Raw genomic sequence first — 13,445 nt, 5'->3', positions numbered from 1 at the left:
GGGTGGCGGTTGAACCATTCGGAAATATTTAATATACATAGTTCGGGGATCGGCAACCTTTACCACTCAGAGAGCCATTTTGACCCATGTCACAAAGTAAAGAAGACAATAGGAGCCGCTAACATTCTCGCGATTATCTGCTGGCAGTCACCTGGATAACGAGAATAAGGGCATGCTATGAAGCCATTGCCTTTGACACCTTCTACAACATGTAGAAACTGCTAGCCAGTCCAACAACATATTGTATGTGGCTTCCGCAGATACACGTACACGACTGCAAGATATACTGGGTGATACAGAGTACACTAATGGTTGTGATATAAACAACTTTAACACTCTTACTATTATGCACCACACTGTGAAGCCACACCAAACAACAATGACAAACACATTTCGGGAGAACATCCTCACAGTAACACAACATAAAAGCAACACAACAAATACCCAGAATCCTTTGCATCCATGACTTTCCTGACTATATTATATACCCCGCTAGCACCCCCCCCTCGTACGTCCATAAGGTGGGCGGGGTTGGGGCCGCGGGGGTGTAAAATATACGGTAGTCAGGATGAGTCACGGATGCAAAGGATTCTGGGAATTTGTTGTGTTGCGTTCATGTTGTGTTACTGTGAGGATGTTCGCCCGAAATGTGTTTGTCGTTCTTATTTGGTATGGCTTCACAGTGTGGTGCATATTAGTAAGAGTGTTAAAGTTGTTTATATCACAACCATCAGTGTACTCTGTATCACCCAGTATGCCTTTCAATCTTGTATGGGTATCTGCAGAAGCCACATACAATATGTTGTTGGACTGGCAAGCAGTTAGTACATGTTGTAGAAGGCGTCAAAGACAACGGCTTCATAGCACTCCCTTATTCTTGTTTTCTGGATGAGCATCAGCAAATATTCGCGAGAAAGGTTGCGGCTCCCATTGTCTTATTTACTCTGTGAAACGGGTCAAAATAGCTCTTTGAGTGGTAAAGGTTGCCGAACCCTGATATATAACAACGGGCGGGCGGTTGCGGTTTGGATAAAATGTTGGTTCGGGTGGATGACGACTTTAGTGATGTGGTTGCGGATGATATAACTGCCTATCCACGCATCTCTAGTGTACGCACAAAAATTCCGAAAGAGGGCAAGGTTTAATGGTGAAAACACTCTGGAAAGTTAGCGAACTCAAAGCCTCTGCGTAAAAATAGCAAACAGCCCCTTTAGGTGTTGGCTTGAAATGTGCGGCCCTTTCATTCTCCAACTCATTGTAACAAACATTGACACACGCTGTGGGGTTGCTTGTCACAATGTGAAAAAATATTTTTTAAAAGACGGCAGAATTAATACCAGTTTACAAATGCGTAAATTAAAGCAACACAAATTGAAAATCGAACGGGAACTATAAACACATCTGTTGGCCAGCCAACATTATATCTGTATATGTTATAGATTGATAACCAAGCCAAAGAGAATGTGAAAGCAACCCCAAGTCAAATTTCTTGCTTGCATAAGGGCTAACAACCGTGTCAAAACTAGTTAGCTAGTTGGATAATAACTAAACAATAGCTTTCCCGACACACTTTTTAGGAAAACTAGTGTTTTGTGATAAAGTCATTGTTTAAAATCCCAGGAGATTAATACTAACAAGCTGAATATTTACAATTTGACATGAAAAACACAAAAAGTTCTCTTACCTCAAGTTCAAATTCAGCAGCCTGTAGTAGCGAAATATGACAGGTGTGAAAAATAACCCCGTTTTTTCTTATTCTAGAGGTTTATGTACTTAACATAACTCTTTGCATACTTAGTCCGTAATGTATCCAGCTCCATTTCAAGTGGATGTAAGACATAGAAGACATGTGATGTTGTACTGTAACTCATATCAAAGTACATGCTTCATGGTTCATGGTAAACATACTACTAATTTGAAAAAGACAAATCTACTTTGAATTGAAGCCAAGATCACATATATTCAATTAAAATATTTGAAAAAGTGACATTTATTGTGTGACTTTTGTGACAAATACCGACTTTCCATCAAAATTTTAAGGCCAACATCCGGACAGACATATTTTACTAGCTCGTTATAAATGAACTGATTAAAGAAATATAGTAACATTTGAATCATGGTATTTCACACCGTATTGTTGAATGGTTTTATAATGAGCTTTAATTGAAAAAAGAAATACATTTGGAAAGCCATATCCACATGAGTGTCAAATGACAACCACTCTAAAATATTTCTTGGACCGTACTCACTTAGGAACTTGGTGACTTTAAGTCAAGCACAAAGCTTCAGGACACATTTTAACATATTATTTGTTTAAAGTGTGGCTTTTTTTTGGTTTAAAACAACTGATGATTCACGGAAACAAAATCCACTTTATAGGCATGATCTTTTACATTTCTAACTTTCTTTAACGGTTTGAAGATAGAACTGATAAAAAAGGATTTTACTCATCTATTAGGGGTACTATTGGGTAATATTTTGGGGGTTGGAGATCATTGGATTTTGGCACACATGTTTGAGCATGAACATTTAAAATTATATGGCTGCCAATATTTATTGTTTCCAAGGCGAGCATTAGATTGGAGCGAATGTAGAGAGCGAACATTTCCAGACCCAGGATCCAGAGCTCCTGGTTCAGACATTTTCAAACTCATTTTTGCACAATTTCTAACCACAATTAAACAAAATCATATACCTGAGAAGTAGGACTGACATTTCAAACATCTTTAAATATGAATTCAGCATTTATATTGAAATATGATGTAGTTGAAAATTCAATTATAAGTATTTACATTTCTGACTAAATCTTAATATTTTTAGATAATAATTTATTACCTCAATTTCTTAAGCAGTTTGTGTTGGCCCTGCGATGAAGTGGCGACTTGTCCAGGGTGTACCCCTCCTTCCGCCCGAATGCAGCTGAGATATAGGCTCCAGCACCCCTCGCAACCCCAAAAGGGACAAGTGGTCTAAAATGGATGAATGGAATTAGTTTCAAAAGGTCGTAAAAATAAAATCATGTTTCCATAGGAAAAATGTAAATCGGATGAATGAATCCAAGTACTCGATTCCGCAGAATGATAGGCGGGCAACTAGACTAGTCAATGCTTGGCCGTTTGATAACTAAAAAAGTGGGGTAAATGACAACAGATGTATCAACTGTAATCATATGCACTTGTAACAAATCGTTATTAATTTGATGCTCGTTTAATGGCACATAGGAAACTTTATATTCAATGTTCTATTTCCTTTGTAAAGACTCAGGGCTAATGTTGTACAGCGTGTTTGTAAACAAACTAGCGAAACAGTTTATATATTTGAAAAGACTATAAAATCAGGAACTATCAGTCTAGTTAATGAACGTTTCTTCCTGTTGCCTGTGATGTTTGCGTTATCCTTATGTTTCATCAAGCCATTCATAATATCATATCAAATATCCACACAAACTATGCGGAACGTGTGAGCTTCGCCATTTCAGAGCACTTTGCCATTCAGCATGATAAGTCATCTTTGTACTTCTGGTAATGTTTCATCTTCTTCAGATTTCCGTGCGGTTACGAATAATAACTAAGCCATATGTTTGCACACATGCTGATGGCACCATACTAGCTAGCAATTGATGCTTTACGCTAGCGAGCTACACTTTGTCAACTCGTAGGCGGCATACAGAACTAGCCATCAGGAATACGGCTTATTATTTTTGATTTTTTTCTATTGTGATCTTAAATAAAACTTGATGTAACTCATACAATATTGTCTCTTCTTTTCCCAATTTGACTCACAAACTAGTATTTTGTATCCACACAAAAACATCACAATTCGGGATAGTGTGTACAAGTGTTGCCAGACGTACAATAATTATCGTATATGTACAACAAAAGTTTCACCCTCTGCCTAGTGTGCGATCAGTTTATTTAAAAAAATCCTATTAAATAATGATAATGATTGAGTCCTTCAATACAGAGCTATTAGCAATGCAGGATACATCCTGCATTGCTTCTGATGTTGCACATTGTCGCATGTACTATTTACTTTCAGCTGGGGTCACTGTTCTGCCAGTGGTAATTTTTCTCTGACAGTGCTTTTGAATGTATTTAAAGGTAAAAGCTATACTATAAGCCAGTCGTTCTCAAATGGGGGTACGCGTACCCCTGGGGGTACTTGAAGGTATGCCAAGCGGTACGTGAAATTTTTCCAAAATATTCTAAAAATAGCAATAATTCAAAAATCCTTTATAAATATATTAATTGAATAATACTTCAACAAAATATTAATGCAAGTTCATAAACAATGCAATATTCAGTGTTGACAGCTGGATTTTTTGTGGCCATGTTCCATAAATATTGATGTTAAAGATTTCTTTTTTTCTGAAGAAATGTTTAGAATTAAGTTGATGAATCCAGATGGATCTCTATTGCAATCCCCAAAGAGAGCACTTTAAGTTGATGAATAATTCTATGTCTATAAATCTTTATTTATAATTAATTCACTTGTTTATTTTTCAACAACTTTTTAGTTATTTTTATATCTTGTTTTCCTCAAATGGTTCAAGAAAGACCACAACAAATTAGCTACATTTTGAACTGTTATACAATTCAATAAATCAGAAACTGATGACATAGTGCTGTAATTTACTTCTTTATCTCTTTTTCCAACCAAAAATGCTTTGCTCTGATTAGGGGGTACTTGAATTTAAAAAATGTTCACAGGGGGTACATCACTGAAAAAAGGGTGAGAACCACTGCTATAAGCGGTCTACGGTAATATTTTACCATTGCAGATAGTTCTGAACAATATCAAAAGGGTATGTACGATATTTTTCCTCAAAATACAATAACTACAATCTTCTGGTGTGAAGTTGATGGCAACACTGATGTAAGCCCTTGTTTTTACTTGCGTTTTGCAACTTTAGTAGTAAAACTTAGTAGTAGTAGTAGTGGTAGCAAATTCAGAGAAGAATAATTAGTTAGCAATGACTTTGACTTAGTTTTCTTGATCCACTGTGGGGAAAATGTATCACGTTATTGATTCGTTCTTATTTTTTGAATAATATTTTTAAACCACTGGAGCATTCTCTCTCTGAATGTTCTGAGCTCCTGTTTTGATGCCAGTATTGAATAATGTTGCCTGAAATAGTTGTGCCTTTGCGGATGTTTTACTTTGATCAACTTCCTGTAGCTGACATCAAGCTTTTCTTTATTTGAGAGTATATTAATCCCAATGTTACATGCACACGATAATGCAGTTAAGGTTGATATTGTCTTTAAGACAAGATGTGTTTGCTTCCACAAACATAATGCAGAGTGATTTGCGACCAACTGACTAGTTTGTTACACGCAATGTTTAACTGTACGCTAACTGAGGTGAGGTTAAACTTTGGACAAAACATTTAGTCAAAACCAAATCCTGTAAAAAGATGGGTGTGTTGTCCTAAAGTCAATTGTTAATATTCTTTACATAATTACTTGGTAATATTTTTGTATTAGTGACTGCAATGCTTTAATTTGGAGCTAAATTTGTTAATATTTCTTGTACGCTATAATCGGTAAACAGCAGTTAGATGATGTCACTTCCGCTAGATTACTTCCGGTATTCGTTTGAAAACAAGTCATACATGTTGCGGTCTTCTCTAGTCATTTCTGTTGCCATCCTAAACAAAGCAGCAAAGAAGCAATGCCTTTTTCCCTTTAGTGTTCTCGTGAACATTGCCAATACTTTTGACAATTCTTCATAGACAAGATGGTCAAGCTTAAGACGACGTTCTCTTCATTGACTCCGGTTTGGCTTGGTGTTGAGTTGGCGTTTTTACACGTCTCACGATAACACTAAAATGGGCATACAAAAACCGAGGTATTGCTGTGTTTGTATAAATATTAACAGCAATGATACATAAAAAAGTCAATGTTTTTAGGTTTGTACAAAATATGAATGTTTCGGTCCATCAAGGTACTCAATAATACAGCATAACCATCTTAAATTGTTCCCACTTATGTTGTCATCTTAAACTGTCTGTTATGATCAACTACTTCATACTAGTAAGTTGTAACTAGAAACATCACGCACGGAGCTCAGACCTATGCCAGGCTTTGTTTCCCAATAATAAAAAAGTCCTTACTACAGAGGGTTGTCCGAATCAGTTTCAAAATGTTTTAACTTCTTCCTTATTGAGTTTCTGACATCTTCTAAAAGTTTCATCAAAATCCAGCCAATACTTTTTGCGCTATCCATAGTGGAAGGAATAAACGGAGTGAATCCTTCTGTCAGTCATCCACTGTTATTGTCTCTATGAGTGGAGCCGCGGGGCCGCAAGCATTCACACAAATAATTTGAAGCTTGTAACATAAATGTAAAGTAACCTAGTAGAAATTATCCGGCTCCGGGCCAATGTTTAATCTTTTTTTTTTTCATTTTGGTCCTTTTCTGAGTTATTTTTTTAACTGACTGACTGACTTACAGACAAACCAACGACACCGATTGCATAACCGCTGCTGTCCCATTTCGATATTGATATCGGTCTGATAGTGGCAAAAAATCTGATTCGGATCGGAATCGGATTGTATCGGCTTACATCTAAAATCTCAGATACAAGCTCAGCTACGAGCAGTCCTGCAGCGTGTTTACTTTTGCCTAGCTGAACAGCCAATTAACATCTAAATGTCCTCCAAAAGGCACACAAGGTTAGTCTTCTCTTTTATGTCATTAACAAAAAAGCAAACACCAGTAGCTAGCAGCTACACAACAGCTAAGCACATGGTAGCACAAAAGCTAGACATCTGTAATAATGCCCTTGATTGAACAATAATGCAGTCTAAAGAGCAAATTTGTCAATGTAAACAATAATCAAATAGGAATTGTGGCATAATCCCGGCACACACAAAGCATCCAAGGCAGTAGCGTATTAAAAAGTATCCAGTAACAAACGTGTCCGCATCAACTTACTACTTCAACGTAATAAAAAACAATTTCAGTCCATTCCAGTTGTTCATTAATAAATAGGTTAGTGTTTTTCATACCTACCATTGTTCTCTGTTTGACTAATTTCACCTGATTAAACCTTTTTTAACATTTCATTCATCCATCCATCCATTTCCTACCGCTTTTCCCTCTTGGGGTTGCGGGGTTAGTTTGAGCGTATCCCAGCTGTATTCAGGTGGAAGGCGGGTTACACCCTGGACAAGTCGCCACCTCATCACAGGGCCAACACAGCTAGACAGACAACATTCACACTCACATTCACACACTAGGGCCAATTTAGTGTTGCCAATCAACCTATCCCCAGGTGCATGTCTTTGGAAGTGGGAGGAAGCCACATGACAAAATAACAAAGTATGTATGATTCATGCTGATATGGTATCGGATCAATATCGTTGTCGGCCAATACTCAAGGCTCAAATATTGGTATTGTACCTTTAAGAAAAAAGGACCCGACTCACATGGTCAAACGCTTTTGTCGACCTACAATATGAGAGCCAAAGTGGCAATTTTATGTAAAATGGGTCAGTTTACGTCGACATGTGTCAGAGTTTTGTGAACTTCATACATACAGAGTAAAGTTAATGAAGTGTGAAGCGACAATGCAACATAATACTGTCTAGTTACACAGCATTAAAACATGCGCACAGTCACTTCCAGCTCAGTACGTAGTTCTGAAAAGCATTCTTAACAACCTATGAAGCCGCCATGCTTGTATCGTCTGCAACATCCCACCATTATTCCACTCTATATTCAGCACATAGCACGTCGGCTTGAGTACCTTGAATGAAACGTGCTTTTCTTGTTGCGATCCACATATTCACATATTGTTGCTTTGTTCCATTTTTATATCACTTTCGGTGGTTTTTACCTCCTTATTTCCTGTTTAGTCTGTCACCATGGTTTCATATTGTTTCCACCTGCTACTCTCGGTTCCCGCACGCCTGTTTTACTAATCACCTCCCTTATTTAAGCTCACCCCTTTTGTTAGTTCTGCCTGGGATCCTAATTTGCTTATACACAACTAGTGACGACAGCTATTGATTCTATTACTCGCTAGCTCTCACGCTAAGCTCTATTTTATTCCTAGCTTTCATGCTAGTCGTTTTGTTTTCTGTCTTTGTGCCTTCGTGCCAAGTGTTTGTGTTCCGTTTGTTATTCCTAGCCTCCATGTTAGCGCCATTTGTTTGTCTTTTTTTTATTAGCAACAGGGTTTTTATTCTAGCCTGTTTTGAGTTTAATAAATCGTTATTTCTTACCTTTTGCTGTGTTCCTGCCCACGCATCCACGAAGGAACAAAGTGTGAGCGTTCACCCCTCACTCGTGCCAAGCCTCACCTCTGGCGCAGGGCTGAAGAATTTCGAATACAATTACCAAACACACACAAAAAATATGTTGCATCTCGCTGGCTGTCACACATTCGACGAACCAAAAGACCCACATACTTAGGATACATACACATAGAAACCATGCCTCACCTTTATTCTAGAATGTATTCGGTTTATATTTTTATGAAAACCTCTTATGCCCCCTCGACACAGATGTTGTTGGCAAAAAAATAGGAAGTATATTTTGATGGATTGTTGTATATGATATTATGCAATTTTTTTTTTTGACAATGGGTCGGTAAAATCTGAAGGGTGCATTTTCTTCCAATGAAAGAAAGACGTGAATTTACACTTGAAATCCCCTTTAAAATTATGAATATGAATGAACTATATAAAGATTTGCCTATATCATGACACAATTATCTATTCATCTGAATATTATATATTTCATTAGGGACACAGTGAAACAAAATATTTACATTTTATAGTAAAAACCTGACATTTTAAAGACAGGTCGAATGCCAGAATGTTAATTGTTTATAATGTTTTTTTTTATAGCATAGTACTGTGGATGGAAAAATGTTGCCACTCTTTATTTACGATGAGATTTTGGCTGTTTTACAGTGTATTACTGTAAATTAAAAAAAAGAAGAAATTCTAACTGCACCTGGGGATAGGTTGACTGGCACTAAATTGACACTAAATTGGTCCTAGTGTGTGAATGTGAGTGTGAATGTTGTCTGTCTATCTGTGTTGGCCCTGCGATGAGGTGGGGACTTGTCTAGGGTGTACTGCGCCTTCCGCCCGATTGTAGCTGAGATTGGCACCAGTGCCCCCCGCTACACCAAAGGGAATAAGCGGTATGAAATGGATGGATGGAATTCTAACGATACAATTCCGGCAACTGAGCAGCTAGTTCTATACAGTCAACTCTGCAGTTGTTATTTTTACGGTGTATTAATGGAAATAAGGTAACGCTGTTTTTTCAATTTAATTCTGCCAGGTTTTTTTTTTAACCGTAAAATCTACAGTTGTTGTTGTTTTTATGGTGTATTACTGTAAATGGAAAAAGGACGCCTTTGTTTTTTGAAAGCGAAAATTCTGCCAACTGAGCTGCCGTTTTTTTACCGTAAAATCTATGGTTGTTTTAAAAGTTTCTTACTGAAATGGAAAAACTTTTTTTTTTTTGTAAAATTCTGTCGAATGAGCTGCCAGGTTTTTTTTTTTTTTTTTTTTTTTTAACCATAAAATTAATATTTTTACGGCATATTACTGTAAATGAAAACAAATACTGTTTTATTTGAAGTTCTGGCAACCTGCCATTTTTTTACAACATAAAATCAAGACATTTTTTTTTTTTTTTAATGTATAATCCAAACTTGTTTTTTTTTTATGATGTATTATTGTAAATTGAAAAACAGCACCACAGTTTTGTTAATAATTGAGGGAACACGGTATGCCGATTATAACGATGTTAAAGGGGCTTTTTGCAATCTTTACCCAGCTACCTAGAGGGCGCTAACTTTCTGATGTGTTTTAAGCTTTACATCCCGCCCTCTTTCAACACATAATGACATACCTACGGCCATACCTAACAAGTACACACACACTAGTTTTGTGTGTAGTTTGGATAGCTAACACTAGCTATCTTTGAATGTATCGTAACAACAACATGACTGCAAATTGTTAGTTGCTTCTCTTGGAATGCTTTTATGTTCATTAACGCAACCCCTGCATATTAGTGTGAACGAGGCATTTTTTTTGAACTGACTGGCATTTCATTCCAATATGATTAGTAATAGTGAAAAACATAGATTTTTCAAAAATTGTACATGTTCTTTTAAACCACTAATGGTAACATAAGCGAGCCCGTGGTACTGTCTGGTTAAAAAATGGAACCGTGACCAAGTTGCAAACAGCCTTTTTAAGCAATGAATTTCAATGATTGATCATTATTAATAGATTTTGTTTGATCTTTACCAGCATTTATTTATGAATTACACGTTTCTATCACATTTTGACTCGAGTGATTATTTATTACAATCTGTTGTCAAGCCGCCACCCTACCAGACTGTCTGCTACGGGGTACGCCTGTCGAAAGTTAATTAAAACAAAATGCTCATAGTGGCTTTATGACTGAGTGTCTCTCTTGAAGTTTTAATTTAGATGGTGTAAACTGCTAAATTCAGTTTAGTAGCGTCCACGCTGTTTTCTTAGTGGTACTTCAGTTTTGTGAATATTATGAAAAATGGTGTACCCCGCCTTCCGCCCGAATGCAGCTGAGATAGGCTCCAGCACCCCCTGCGACCAAAAAAGGGACAAGCGGTAGAAAATGGATGGATGGATGTTGTTAATTGGTATTCTGAATCAGACTTTGTCTATTATAAAAGACTGCATAAAGCAGTGGTTCTCAACCTTTTTTCAGTGATGTACCCCCTGTGAATATTTTTTTTTAATTCAAGTACCCCCTAATCAGAGCAAAGCATTTTTGGTTGAAAAAAAGAGATAAAGAAGTAAAATACAGCACTATGTCATCAGTTTCTGATTCATTAAATTGTATAACAGTGCAAAACATTGCTCATTTGTAGTGGTCTTTCTTGAACTATTTGGAAAAAAAAGATAAAAAAATAAACAAGTGATTCAATTATAAATAAAGATTTCTACACATAGAAGTAATCATCAACTTAAAGTGCCCTCTTTGGGGATTGTAATAGAGATCCAGCTGGATTCATGAACTTAATTCTAAACATTTCTTCCCCCCCAAAAAAATCTTTAACATCAATAATTATGGAACATGTCCACAAAAAATCTAGCTGTCAACACTGAATATTGCATTGTTGCATTTCTTTTCACAGTTTATGAACTTACATTCATATTTTGTTGAGGTATTATTCAATAAATATATTTAGAAAGGATTTTTAAATTGTTGCTATCTTGAGAAAATTTTTTAAAAATCTCACGTACCCCTTGGCATACCTTCAAGTACCCCCAGGGGTACGCGTACCCCCATTTGAGAACCACTGGCGTAAAGAACCGGAAGCATGTCAATCAGTCCCCACTTATGTTTTTTTTAATAGTTTAATGTTTTTGAGAGATATATGGAGACTACTAAAGTTAAAGTGTATCAGGTATGGTTTCTATCATGCTCTCTGCATGCGATTAAAAACCAGCATTATGATGTCAACTAGATGAAAACAACATGAGGATTTTGTAATGACACTGGTCAGCTTTGATTTCCAGTACTAATGGTGTGATGCATTGCTATCATTCTCTGTAGTACAATCCTTAAAATGATATACACTATGTGGATGTGATATTTTACAAAGATGCGTGTGTATGGCTGGCTGGGCCCCGAATGCAGTGTCTTAACTAAATGATTTACATTCCAACAGAAACAAGACTCCACCTCCAAATATAGAACTGGCCTATTGATTGATCAAACATTTACCTGGAGTTGGTTTTTGTGCAGCCCTTTGAGGCACTTGTGATTGAGGGCTGTATTAATAAACTTTGATTCAATGATTAATTGAAATCACAGGAAGTGTCCACTTTACGTCCACACCATGGTGCGAACCTTTTCAGTGTCACCCCCAAAAATAGACTGTTGTGCTCGTAATTCAAATGGGGGAAAAAACCCTTGGCGGCATCAAGGAGATCACCGGCGGACCAAGGTGCAGTAGCGCTAGGAATAAAGTCACCTAGCACTCGCAAAGGCTGACCATTCACCAACTCTGCCGAGGAAGATTGCAGATCTTCCCAGCATCACCCAAGGGAGTTTGTCTACCCAAGCGCTGTCTTTTAGGGACGCCCTGAGAGCTGCCTTCATGGATCGGTAAACCTGCTCACACATACCATTGGCATGTGGGTGATACGCCGTCGTGTGGTGGAGTTTCACTCACAGCGACCCAGAGTTCAGACGTGAACTGAGAGCCCCCGGTCGGATGAAATGCCTGACGAGGTACAGAAAAGGGCAACCCACGTAGCAATGAACGCGCGCTGTGACGTCGGAGGTACTGCCTCCGGCCAGCGGGTGGTCATGTCGACCATCGTGAGGAGGTATGTGCAGCTGCGTGAAAATGGAAGAGGTCCACGTTGACATCGTCAAAACAGCGCTCCGGAACCGTAAACGGTGCATGTGGAGCCTGCGTGTGGCAGTGCACTTTTGAGCGCTGGCATGCCGCACATGTGGAAGCCCAGTCCCTAATGTCCTTTTTCAGTCCACTACAGACGAATTTGCAGCTACCAGCCGCTGGTAAGGTTTCCTCCCAAGGTGGGAAAGGCCGTGTATCGAGTTGAACACGTGCTGCCTCTAAAAGGCGGGCACACGGGGCCTTGGCCGACCCATAGCAAGGTCACAAAGGAGCGTAACACCTCTGTCCTCAAATTGAACCTCAGAAAATCGTAGCCCTGTGGCTGCAGCCTTCAGATCTCGGATGTCTGGGTTGGCCTGGTCAACTGCTATCTGTGCAAAATCGACCCCCGCATGGACAGCGCCCGTGACGGCTCGGGAGCGTCACGACATTGCTCTTACCAGAAAGGTGCTGGATGTCTGTCGTAAACTTGGAAACGTAGGAGAGGTGCCTCCGTTGCCGAGCCAACCACGGTTCGGCCATCTTGGTCATCTTGAAAGTGAGGGGTTTGTGGTCCGCAAAAGCTGTGAAAGGCCTTCCTTCAAGTAGCGAACGGAAATTACGTACGGCCAGATAGAGGCTGAGTAGCTCAGGGTCAAATGTGCTCTATTTCCGCTCGCACGGGCGCAACTGCCTTCTAAAGAAAGCCAAAGGTTGCCAAGTGCCACCTACCCACCGCTCATGCACTGCACCTACAGCATAGTCTGACGCGTTTGTGGTGATTGCAAAAGGAGCAACATTTAATGGGTGTGCCAGCAGGGTAGTGTTAGCGAGAGCAATGCCGCGCGTCAGACCAGTCCACCATGTGCTTGGGAGCAGCTCCTTTAAGGGCATCATACGGCAGCCGCTTGAGGTCAGCTGCCCGGGGGATGAAACAATGGTAAACATATACCATGCCAAGGAAATTCTGAAGCGCCTTAACCGTGAGTAACCTTCGCTGGAAGGAGAACTGCCCCGCACTTCGTGACGCGATGCCCAAGGAATTACTCACTCTTAACTGTATATATGAATGCTA

General features: G+C 38.8%; 1 protein-coding gene across 1 annotated transcript in view; it reads left to right on the top strand.

Moving 5' to 3' along the window:
• The window catches only part of LOC133551417 (spectrin beta chain, non-erythrocytic 4-like), a 102,594-nt gene that overhangs the window by 20,988 nt on the left and 68,161 nt on the right, over positions 1-13,445 (top strand). The window lies entirely within an intron of this gene.

This window comes from Nerophis ophidion, linkage group LG04 (assembly GCF_033978795.1).
Source record: "Nerophis ophidion isolate RoL-2023_Sa linkage group LG04, RoL_Noph_v1.0, whole genome shotgun sequence".
In the NCBI taxonomy this organism is placed as follows: Eukaryota; Metazoa; Chordata; class Actinopteri; order Syngnathiformes; family Syngnathidae; genus Nerophis; species Nerophis ophidion.
This window is presented reverse-complemented; position numbering and strand designations above follow the sequence as displayed.